Genomic DNA, 12,099 nt, shown 5'->3' with positions numbered 1-12,099 from the left:
TTCAGGACAAACGACAATGGTAGGTCATAGGATGCAGTGGTCACTAATTACTGGTTAGCTCTCAGGGCTGAAGAAGCAGGCTTAAGAACCATGACTCTTGGAACCCTGCACGATCCTCTGCTATTATTACCTTACTATCCTCTCAGTGGTAAACCCAGTTTCCCCACGAGCTGTTGACCTTAGAAATATCAGCAACCCCCTCTGAGAGTATGTCCCTCCTCTGTAAAACTGGAGAAGAGGGCTGGCAGTCTTGGCTTAAGGATTAATGTGCCATGTGAAAATCTCTACAGGCACAAAAAATTCAGTTCCTCTTTCTTTTCCCTCTCTTCCTTTATTAGTGGTGGTGGCTGTGTCAAGGTCAAAATGCACGTGCTACACTTGGACATGCAAATGAAGTAGCAGGGTTTTATTTCCCTGTAATGACCCCAATTTTCTTGCGATCCCCATCTTTGCATCTACTTGATGTAAATAGAACTCATGCATGCTGCCCTGGGAGGGTGCAGGCAGAGCAGGCAGCTACAAAACTCGGACATGGTGGGGAGGGTTTTGAAAGTGAAATTTGGGGTTGGACCTAGCTGGATAAAGAAGTATGAGACCCCACACATCCACATGGTGCTTTGGTGGCTTGCTGCCAGTTCAGGGTTTCAGCTCTGTGATCTTCACTTAACATGGACACAGAGGTGCCTGAGTGTCCACTGCCTGCCGGGGACAGTGCCCCAGACCTTGCAGACATCACCTTATTTAGTCCTTATTTTAGTCCTCATTTTCCAGGTGAGGAAACAGAGGCACATACAAGTTCAGTCACAGATTCAGGGTAACACAGCAGGTGGAAGATCAGAGCAATACAAGCAGTATGGCTCCAGAGCCCACACCACACTCACAACCACACTGGTTACTTCCTTTTAAATCTTACAGAAATGCAGAATAATAAACTCAGAATCTGAGAGCGTGATATTTGTTTTCCCCAAACTCAATTTTGAAACCAGCAGTGAGAAAGCTTACCAGATAGCTGGGCTAAAGTTAGTCTCAAAATCTTCCAGACCTTTCTGTCTTTCAAGCCCCTAGCTTCATTTGGCTTCTCCTGTTACTGGAGATGGTGTGGCACACTCCCCAGGAAGGTCCCATCCATGTTTTGGCATACTGAGCAGTAGAAATCAGTATTTCCAGCATGTCCTTGGTGCTTCCATACCTTACTTTCAGTCTTAGATACTGCCTGTAGCTTTTCAGTGTTTCCATTCATGTCTCACTTACTCATTTCTTGGCAAACATATTGCTTACCCTTTGCACCATAAGAAATGGTTTGTAGCAGAATACTGTGATGTGAAAAAAAGGGTTTTAAGAATATCTGAAAATGGGCGCTGGATGGTGTGGCTCAGTGGATTGAATGCCAGCCTGTGAACCAAAGGGTCTCTGGTTTGATTCCAAGTCAGGGCACATGCCAGGGTTGCAGGCCAAGTCTCCAGTAGGGAGCACACAAGAGGCAGCCACACATTGATGTTTCTGCCCCTCTTTTTCTCCCTCCCTCCCCCTGTATCTAAAAATAAATAAATAAAATATTTTTAAAAAAAGAATATCTGAAAATGTGAAATCATATGCATTCACCTCTTTCTAGCATAAACATTAAGCACTAGATTTTATATGATGACAAAGCTGGAGCAGGTAAATTGATTGTCGGAATTAGGATGGTGCTGCTGGAGTACCCTATTCTTAATATTAAAATTATTGTTGGTTACATTAATCATTTCTGAGGATTTCCAGTGTAACATGCAATTTATTTTGTATAATTTATATCCTGACTATCTACTTTCAAGAGAGAGAGAAGAGGAAAGGAACTTAAATTTATTGAGATCCCACTGTGTAATGAGCTACGTAGTTTGCATATATTTTCTTCTTCTCCTTGTGACAATATGGTGAGATAAGAGATGTTATCCTTAGCTGACAGGTGAGGAAAATGAGGCTCAGGAAGGTCAAGACAAATGCCCTGGCCAAGCAGAATACACGCCTGACTCTCCATCTGGACTCTGCTCTACCCCAGGCTATTGTTCCTCCCTCCATCCCATGCTGTCTCCGGAAGGACTTGAGGGAGTGGACGATACAAACCCAGTAAAGCAGGGTGGTTAAAAGCGAAGGAAGTAGCACATAGAGGACAGAGAGGTGGGAAGGTAGAAAGGGGTGGATGAACAGTGCAGAAATAGGGTATGATTACTACAAGGTATACAATTATTTAAAGACAAATCATTTAAGGATAAAATTACTTAAGGGTAGAATTAGGTAAGGATAAAATTATGTGGGTTCAAGAAAGGGCCTGCTTCCTTTTTTACCAGTTTGTAAAAACTATAATCCAGCTTGTTGATCTTTTGCCTTGAAAGAAGCTCACATCTCGATTTTGTGCTTCTTTAATCATCTTAGTGGTGTATCACAATTTATTAAGGGCTCTCTGGGAGGGTGCTAAGCAAACACGATCAAGGCAAGTTGCTTTTTTTTTAATGGCCTGTCACCAAGAATCTGAGGACCTGCTTTGTTCCAGAAGCTGTGCTTGGATGTAGTGACCCTTTAGGTTCTTACAAGGAAGGTGTCTTCCTCCACTAACATCAGTTACGTCATGGATAGAGCACTCAGATGAATTATTAAGATGTTTTCTGATCTGCTTGTCTGGTTGAGATCAAAGGAAGACCACTCCCCTGTGGGAGGGAGGTGGCTTTTCCTGCAAGTAGGGAATCATTGCCAGTATCAGCCACTCCCATGTCCTATCATCCAGAAACGTGACCCCTCAGATGGAAAGGTCAAGCCAGGAACACTCTTTCTCTCTTTGAGCCTTGTTTTCCTGGGTCTGGATGTCAAGCCACAGAAATGCTACATGCTTGGAGGCTCAGAGGACAAAGATGTAGGAGTGAGTGGTAGTTCTCTCCTTAAAATTTATTGGTCAAATGGTATGTGATTATGAATCATGATTTGGGTAGCTGATTCCATATGCATTTGTCAGATCTATTAAAGTATAAGAGTTAGAACTGCTTTCCTTGTGAGAAGTTAGGGAGGGATGGCGTCTCCCCCTTGCTCATGTGCACATCCCCTTCTCTCTCTAACTGTTCCCCCTTACATGCCAAGCTTATGTTTTGGGGGCTTAAGACATGTGTGTCATCATTCCTGGGTGGCAGGGGTCAGATGACCTCTGACCTATAGCTGTAGGACAAGTGTGTGGCAGGGAGGTGGTTCAATGGAAAACTCAAGATAAAGATGCATAAATTCCATTAAAAAATTAGGAACTCTCTTTTTATTCCACATGCATCAACCCCCCAGTCTTTGGTAAAATGTAGTATAGTGAGATATTTAACCTCACTCTGGCATAGTGAGTGACCGTGTCCTCTGAGGTCAGCATGACTGCAGTATCAGTTAGCGAGAGACCCCACAGGGCTGATGAGCCCAGAGGAAAGGTGAGGACACTCAGGTTTCTGAGATACAGCTTCCTCTCCTCACACATTGGGGGGCATGAAGGTTATTTTATTAGGGGAGGTAAGATGCACAGAGAAAATGCTTGTATTCACCAAATCCAAGTTCCTTTTTCTTTTCTTGGTTATATGAGAAAACTACATTTCCCAACCTCCCTTGCAATTAGATTTGGGTGTGTGGGAAGTTCTAGCCAATGGAATGTGGGAAGAAGTAATGAATGTTGCTTCTAATTTTGCTCTTTCTCTCCTTTTGCAGCAGCCTCAGAAGCCATGTGCTTAAGACCAAACAGAATTACAGCCCTGGCTGATGTAGCTCAGTGGATTGAGCTCGGGCTGCAAACCAAAGGGTCACCAGTTCGATTCACAGTCAGGGCACCTACCTGGGTTGCAGGCCAGGTCCCCGGTAAAGGGCACGTGAGAGGCAACCACACATTGATGTTTCTCTCCCTCTCTTATTTCCTTCCCTTCTCCTCTCTAAAAATAAATAAATAAAATCTTTTAAAAAAGAAAAGAAAAGAAAGATAACAATTACAAAATGGAAGGAGCCTGGGTCCGGAGCCCCTACTTCTAAGAGAGCTAGTAAAGAGATCTGTCATCAGATTATGATATAAATAAATCTTTGTTATATAAACCTATTAAAATATGGAGGTTATTTGTTACTGCAGCATAGCCTATCTTATTCTGATTGATATAGCTTCCTTACAATTCATTAGTGAGCAATAGTAAAACTGGCAAAATTTTGTGATTTTGGCAAAACTTTGGCAAAAAACAAAACTTCAGCTATAGCAAAACTGTTGGCTGACAGAAAAAAGAAAAAAAACAGAGGAAGCAGGAAGGGTGGGGTCAGGAGATAAAGAAACTAATCCTGGTGTGGGTTTAGTCAATCTCTGGAGGTTTGAATCAAAGATCAGATTGTTATGCCTAAATGACTGCTGGGAGTAACAACAGGCATCCTTTATTTATTGAGTACTTACTTCATGGTAGGCATAATAGTTCATCACTTTATATATAGTAAATATATATACCATTCAATCTTCTCTATAATCTTACAGGGAGGGTGCCATCACCCTCATTTTATACATAAAGAAACTAAGGTACAAAGAGATGACAAGTTTCTTTCCGCCTCAAGGCGAAACAGGCCATAAGAGATAGAACTGTGTTTAAATTCAGGTCTGACTGATAGGAGTAAAGTCAAGTGCTGTTAACAACAATGCTATAGGTGATAACTAAGTGGACTCTCACAGGGGTGGCATCATTGTAATTTTAGGCTGGTGTCAGCTAATGAGAGAACTACTGACAGCATCTGGGGGAGGGACTGCACCCCCTGGGGAAAGAACCAGGCAGTGCCTAGGAAGTATCAGGGCATCCAGCATACACACTAGGATTTAGGGACCCACAGAGAAAGCAGAGTGAAAATCAAGAATAGAGGCAGATAATTCGTCAGGAGAGCCAGCTACACACAGGGAGGGCTGGGGGACAGATGAGGCACATGGTGCACTGATGACAGAAAATTCACCCAGGGAAGGATGCCCCTTACCAAGCTTCCCCCTTGGTCAGGAGGTCTGAGCAGGCCTGGGACTTTTGGTCAGGGCCTCCAGACCTGCTCCGTGTAGAGCAGGGACAGGCAGGGAGATGGATTAGAGGGGGCCCTTGCCCTGGCACTCGCCAGTGGGCAGATAAATCTAAAACCACACATTAATTCTCTCTTAGAAACGTGGAGAAAGTGCTATGATTTTTCACCAACCCAGTACAACCATTTACCGGCTGTTCCTTTGCCCAAGTGACTTGTGTCTTTGGCTTCCATCTTCCTGATCTATAGCATGGGGCTAACGACTCAACCCCTAGATGGTTCTGTGTATGAAAGGATAGAAGGTATTTAAAGAATCGTTCATGGTAACTGACGCCTGCTCTACATGCAGTAAGGGCCAGATCTCTCCCCTCTTTCCTCTTCATAGAGGAGGGCATGTCTATCTCTGCCCAGGGGTAGAAGGGAGGCCTCACAGTGGGAACAAGGCTTGATCTTACTCCCAAAATCATCAGGGATGCAGCAGTTTGGGGGAGAGGACAACTGTGCAAAGATCTGCCTTCAAAATTGAAGTCCCTCAAGTAGGCTGTTTGTGGGATAAAAGTTTTTGAAAGCTTGGTCTCTCCTTACTGGACTTGCTATTTCTGACCTTGGGCTAAAAACAGCCCTACGTGTTGTACAACCTTCTCTGCTTTCTTGTATCTTTTCTGGCTCAATAGCTAGTTATCAGAGTGGCCAGCCACTCGGGCCCCACCCTGCCAAGAGCTGGCAAGACAGCTTGCAGGGAGGTGATGTGGCCAGGCCCCACCACCATGGCCCCTTGTGACAGATCTTGGCCGACTCTGAATGAGGGTGCAGGATGGAACATGCCATTGGGCCTCGTTCAGGTTGAAAGATGGGAGTCTTGTCATGGAAATAAAGGGCTTTCTGGGAAGGTGGTGGCGGTGGCATGTGTCAAAGAGGCCTTGTTTCCCACTGTTTCCCAAGCAGGTGGGAGGATGTCCTCTGTCCTCCCAGAGGTTGCTGCTTCAAGCCAAGTGGCACTGAACTCGGTCAGTGTATTTATTCAAAGGCATTCGTCGCTGTGGCATTTTATCACCTAGGAAAACATTCGTTGAATTAAATTACCTCATGTGTTGCTTGGAGCCCCCTAGTGAAGGAAGCAGGGCACTTAATATATTTATAGACGAGAGAGCAGCAGCTCCGAGAAGTACTTGAAAGGATTCGATCAGAACTAAGATTTAAGGTATGGCATGGAGGGGCAGAGGAGGGAATTGGGAAGTTTGAAGAAGAGTGTTAAATACAAGGAACTTGGAATCTGGAAGCTCCATGCTCGCCCTGGTCCCCCAGGTCACCAACAGCCAGACTTTCTCAGCTTCCACCTATATCCCGCCCACATCCATATCTGTAGCCCTTCATTCATTCAACAAATGTTTGCCTAATCTCTACTTGGGGTTAGGCTAGGCTAAGAACTGCCGTGAAGAACCAAATGCACACTGTGCTTCCCATCACAGGACCTGGTATTAGGGACTCGGACATTAAACAGGTGAATCATTATGTGATTACTCATACCCCTAAGTGTGATGAAGAAAAATAACAAGGAATAAATTAACAAGGGGTCCTGCTGTGTAGCAGGTGGCTAAGCAGTCTAGATTGTACTTGAATTCCAGACCCATTCACTCATTTATTCAGCCAGAGCTAGGCTCGGTTCTGTCTGTTGAGTTGTAGATCCAACTACCTGCTGGAGAGCTTGCTTGGGTCTTTGTGGACACCTCATGCTCAATAAGGCCATAACTGAACCAATGGCCTAATCTCCCACACCTACTCAAGGGACATCGGGCACACCCATTGTCCCAAGCAGAAGCCTTGGACATTCCTGACTCCCATTGACTCTGCACGTCTCCGATGCAGCTGATGGTGCCTCATTCAATGACATGCAGCAAGCATTCACTCTGTCAGGCACTTCATATTCCCTGGCACAAAAGAGGAACAGTCATTACCAGAGGCTTGCAAAAGGGGATGTAGGTTAGGCTTCTGGTGCCCCTGCTTCCAATCTCCCACCTCACATCTAAAGAGCCTTCTTACCCAGATGATCTTCCTCAAGACAAATATGACCATTCAACACCTCCTCTGACCCTCTAATGCCACAGGGGAAAGTCCAGAGCCTTTCCCAGGACACACAGGCTCTTCAGACTTGGCCCAGAGGAGCTTCTGCAGCCTCGGGTCTTGTCACTCGGCTGCTTGCCCATCGCTGTGCTGAACTTCTTCATTCCTGGGTGTGCAGTGCTGTCTTTCCTCTGAGTATTTGCTTATCTCATTCCCTCCACCTGGCATGCTGTCCCTCGTATACCCACCATCCACCTGTGCATTCCCCCTAACCTTCCAGAGCTGTGCAGGTGAGGCTGGTGTCAACCACAGGCAGGGGGTTTACCCAATCTTCTCTTCCCCCACTTCCCTCACCTTTCATCTCCTAACCCACCTGTGACTACTCAACACTCCTGTTTATACCTATATGCTAACACCTCTGAGCCTTCCATAAACTCATCACGGACCCTGGGATTTCTAAGGATCTTCCAAAGGATTTCCCGGGTGCCCACCGAGCAGGCTGTCAACTGGAGCCACCTCAAGGCATTCACCGGGGTCTCCCTTTCCAGCACTGGCTCATCCTTGCAATGTGTAGGGCCCACAAAGACAGCAGAGGAGCCTCCCTCTTGTCACCACTCAGGGTGCCCATCATGGTAACACTGGTGTCCTTGGGTTACCTTGCACCAGACAAAGCATGAAGAACTTTCTGTGCATAAACTCATTTTATACTCACAACAACTCTGAGGCAGGCACTAAGTCCCCTTTTCCAGATGAGAAAACTGAGACTCCGAGATGTCACACAGATTGAGGTCACCAGGCTAGAAATGTGTGAGCTGGGAGTGTCCCCTGGCCTTCCTCACCCAGAACACATACTCTCAAGTGCTGTGCATGGACCACACATGGAGCCTCTGGGCTCTGGTTCAGCCTGTCAGCCTCCCTCTGTCCCTCTGTTTCTGTGTCTGTCTCCCACAAGTGGACAGTGAGGCCTTTAAGGGCAGGAATTGGTTCTTACTCATCCTTATTTTCTATATTTAACTCAGCGCTAGGCCTGCAACAAATGCTGTCTCAATAAGTATGCTACCTTTCAGGGGAGGCTTCATTACCCAGTACTGTTTTCCTTTTCCCACTTTAGTGCTAAGCTTCTTCTCAATAGCTAGTTTGCCTCATTTATAGTAAGCCCATGAGGGGTCAAAGTGATTTGAGAGATGTGAGGGGCAGGAAGGGGCAGAAAGGTGGACTGCACCATCCTCTTTACTGTAGCAGAAGCTTTAACCTCTAGCCATTCCCAGATCCCTTCCAAATGTATGTATTTGGCCTCCAGACCATGGAAATGAAATAATGTTCTGGGCAGCATGGAGGAGACCATCCAGCCGTGTGCTGGCCTCATGCACAGGGGAGCATTTTAGCAACCAGGCTAATACTCAAATCTTCCACTTTGGCCACAGATGTGAATTTTCCTTTTATCTGCAAATTGCACTGGGCTCCAGGAATAACTGTAAATTGGCCTGGCTCTGGCTTAAGTCATATATCAGGCCTGAGGAGTGGGAAGATAATGAATCCTTCACCATTGTGCTATGGGTGCCGGCCAACAGCCCTGATTTTTGGATCCAGCAACTGTTCTGATCTTGATGGTCTCACTCCATATGCAGTGTCTTCACCATCTGTCAGTGATGCGACGCCCTGCCAGACCCAAGAGTGGGTCAACTTGAACAAGGGGTTGGGGGTGGGTATCCAGCTAAAAGAAGTGAATAGGGCTCAAAAAAAGATATTTTTTGGCTATAGGAGGAAAAAGAGATTGATAGGAAGTGCTATGAAAGTTTCTTAGAGAGTGGACATAAAAAAAACTATATGAGAATTAAACATGGTTGTCTATTTATCCACCCCTTCTCCATTGCTGGATGAGGAAATGAACTAATGGAGCAGTTGGAGTCCAGTTAGGAAAGCAGAACTCTAAACATTGGAGAACAGAAGAGCTTTAAGTACAAAGAATTGGTGATACCTGGAATGGCAGAGCCTAGGGACCCAAGAAGGGACTGTCAGGAAACCCAGAGATTAGCAACAGCTGGAAGCGACTAGATTGGAGGAACAGTGGGGAGGTGATGGTATCAGGACCTAGAAGCTGGAATCACTCAGAGGAAACCAGAACCACTGAGAGAGAAATGGCCACTGGCATATAAACTTCCTGAGGCTTCTAGAGAAAGGAGGAAACACGCTGGTTTCTCCCTTCCCCCCATCCTTCAGCCTCCTTTCCCTGCCTCTCAGGGCCAAGCACAGGCAGAACCAGCTGATGCAGGAGCCTGAGCCTGCAGCCTGCAGGGGTCAGATGCCCTCCACAAGGAAGAGAGCAGGCCAGGCAGAAGAACAGATCTGGGTACAATCTCTCCTGGGCGAGCAGAGTGATAAATAAAAACATTTCAAGAGAACAAGTAAATGCTAGAATAGATCTTTTCTTTCTTTTCTTTCTTTCTCCTTCCTTCCTTCCTTCCTTCCTTCCTTCCTTCCTTCCTTCCTTCCCTCCTTCCTTCCTTCCTTCCTTCCATCTTCCTTTTCTTTCTTTCTTTCTTTCTTTCTTTCTTTCTTTCTTTCTTTCTTTCTTTCTTTCTTTCTTTCTTTCTTTCTTTCTTTCTTTCTTTCTTTTTCTTTCTTTCTTTCTTTCCTTCTTTCTTTTCTTTCTTTCTTTCTTTCTTTCTTTCTTTCTTTCTTTCTTTCTTTCTTTCTTTCTTTCTATCTTCTCCAAGATAAAAGAAAGAGCAACAAAGTCCTTCCTTTTGTGGAGGAGAAGGTTAGGGAGAGTTCTTGGAGGAGATAACAGGTTGGTTGGGTCCTGAGTGAGGTGAGGAAGCATGGGGGGAAAGAGGAAAGCATTTCAGGAGAGGCAAGGGTGGGAGCTGAATATCGGCTTCTGGAGTGGTCCTGGCACCCCCAGGGACCAGAGAAAGCTTTAGCAGGGTAGAAGTGCAGGGCGTGTGGGCCCCTGTAAAGTAGCCCCAATGAGGCAACAGCAGCAAGTAGGGGTGGCTCAAGGCCTGGAGGGCATGCTGAGGGGTTTGGATTTAGCCTCCAGTCCAGGGGAATTTAGCTGTAGGGCAACTGAACAAGGGCGAGAGTGGTAATCAGATCATCTTTGTTGTAGAGAGAGCACAGACCCCTGGGATCCTCTCTTCTTCTACCCAAATGTAACACTCATGTGCCCTCCTGAGTGTTCACTCTTTACCATTTGTTCAAAATATTTTTGGAATTCTCCATTGACAATTCTCTTCAGATCCCAAGATATGTTATTTGAAAAGATAAATCTTTGTTTTGGAGGATTGATTCATGTTTTTGTTTTTGTTTTTTAAACCTTAGAGGGGATTGAGAATCAAATCTGACGCATACCGTGGTCAGTGGAGCCAGTGCACTTTTTTGGTTGAAATGAGGTAGAATAAATGTAATTGCAGCTATGGCTATGTCACTGGAGTTTGAATATCACTTCTTTAGGTGACTGCTCAGAAGAGCAGCTCTCATTCAGATGTCCAAGCAGTCTGTTGGAAAGTAGATTGCATTATTTTATGATTAAGCGTCCTATGAGTTACTTTAGGCATATGAAGAGCAAATGAGAAGAACAGTCCCTCCCATTTGTGTAGCATCTTAAGCTTTCTAAAATGCACAAAAGCAAAGGGAAGTACAAAGAAATAAAGAGTGGGAAAAGACAGCAGAAGAGCAAGAAACTGCACTATTCTTAAGAGACTTTTTGAATGCTGCACTGTCAAGAGAGACAGGAAATCAATATCAGAGTACATTTCAAGGAGTCAATATCTGAGGATATTTTAGGAAATTCATTGTTAAGGGTTAGGAAGTTGAAAACTATCATGTCCAGTTAACTTACAGATTTCTGACACGTTGGGTGGTCACTTTGCGTGATCACAAAATACATTTATCATCTATGCCTACAACTTGTTTTCGCTTCAAGGAAAATAAACATACCAATTGTAGCACATGCTTTTAGTAGCTTATCTAGCTTTCATTTTTCTCCTGTACCCTGTTTCTCCTACTTAAAAACATTCTTAAAAAAATGTGTGTTTTCATTCTTTCCCCACAAGCCAATGTGATTTAATTAAAGCTGAGCCCGAGCCTACTTCCAGGTATGGGTTCTGATTGGCAGGTCATCAGCATATGATTTCCACTTCAACAAAGTGATTGGTTCAGGGGTGGGCATGTGATCTAAGCCAGTCCAATCAGAAGAATCAGAGGATTCTCATTTAGAATACTTGGGTGAGATTTCCTCTTACTCTCAAAGCAGACTAGGAACATGTAGTAGCAGGAGCTGTCAGCTGTCTTCAACTGTTAGGCAAGTTAGGATTAGAAAGAAGCTTATTAGTCAGAAAAGCAGTGGAGACACAGAAAGAACCTGGGTCCATGATCTTCTGGGTGGATTAAACCAGCCCTAAGTCTTTATCTACACTTGAAGTCCCTAGCTCTGGAAGCCAATAAAATTCCTATTTGGCTTGCTAGTTGTAGTTGGGTCTTCTTTTTCTTACAGTAGAAACCTGGGTGATAACAATAAAATACCCTTTTAGAATGAAAACATAGCTTATGTGAGGCAAAATTGCTTTTTAACCAGCATTTATTGTGCACTGAGCCTGTGCCAAATGGTTTCACACACATTATTTCATTAAATCTTCATATATCATCCCTAGTTTTAGTTGAGGAAGCTGTGTCTCAAAGAGGTGAACCAACTTGCTTTAATAGTTGGGGTAATTAATGGCTGGCTGTTAAAGCAAATAACCGTTAAATCTCAGTGGCTTCAGCATATGCTTGTTTCTTGCTCACATCACAGTTTGATGAGAATCAGGTGGCTCTCCGGGGTGGGTGTCCTTTAAGTGACGACTTTAAGTGTCCTCTAAGTGTCCTTTGGCTCATTCCCTTTGTGTGACCCTGACATGTTGGACCATTTCGTTTCCGTTGGTGTACATACAGAGACAGTGTGTGGAAACTTGCCAGGCGTGCTGCAGGGGTAAGACCTCAGAGTGCTGTGTCACCCTGCCCACGTGCCGTAGGCCAGAA

Source organism: Phyllostomus hastatus, unplaced genomic scaffold (assembly GCF_019186645.2).
Source record: "Phyllostomus hastatus isolate PE091 unplaced genomic scaffold, TTU_PhHast_1.1 phas_contig_147, whole genome shotgun sequence".
NCBI classification, from domain to species: domain Eukaryota; kingdom Metazoa; phylum Chordata; class Mammalia; order Chiroptera; family Phyllostomidae; genus Phyllostomus; species Phyllostomus hastatus.
Note: the sequence above shows the minus strand (reverse complement) of the source record.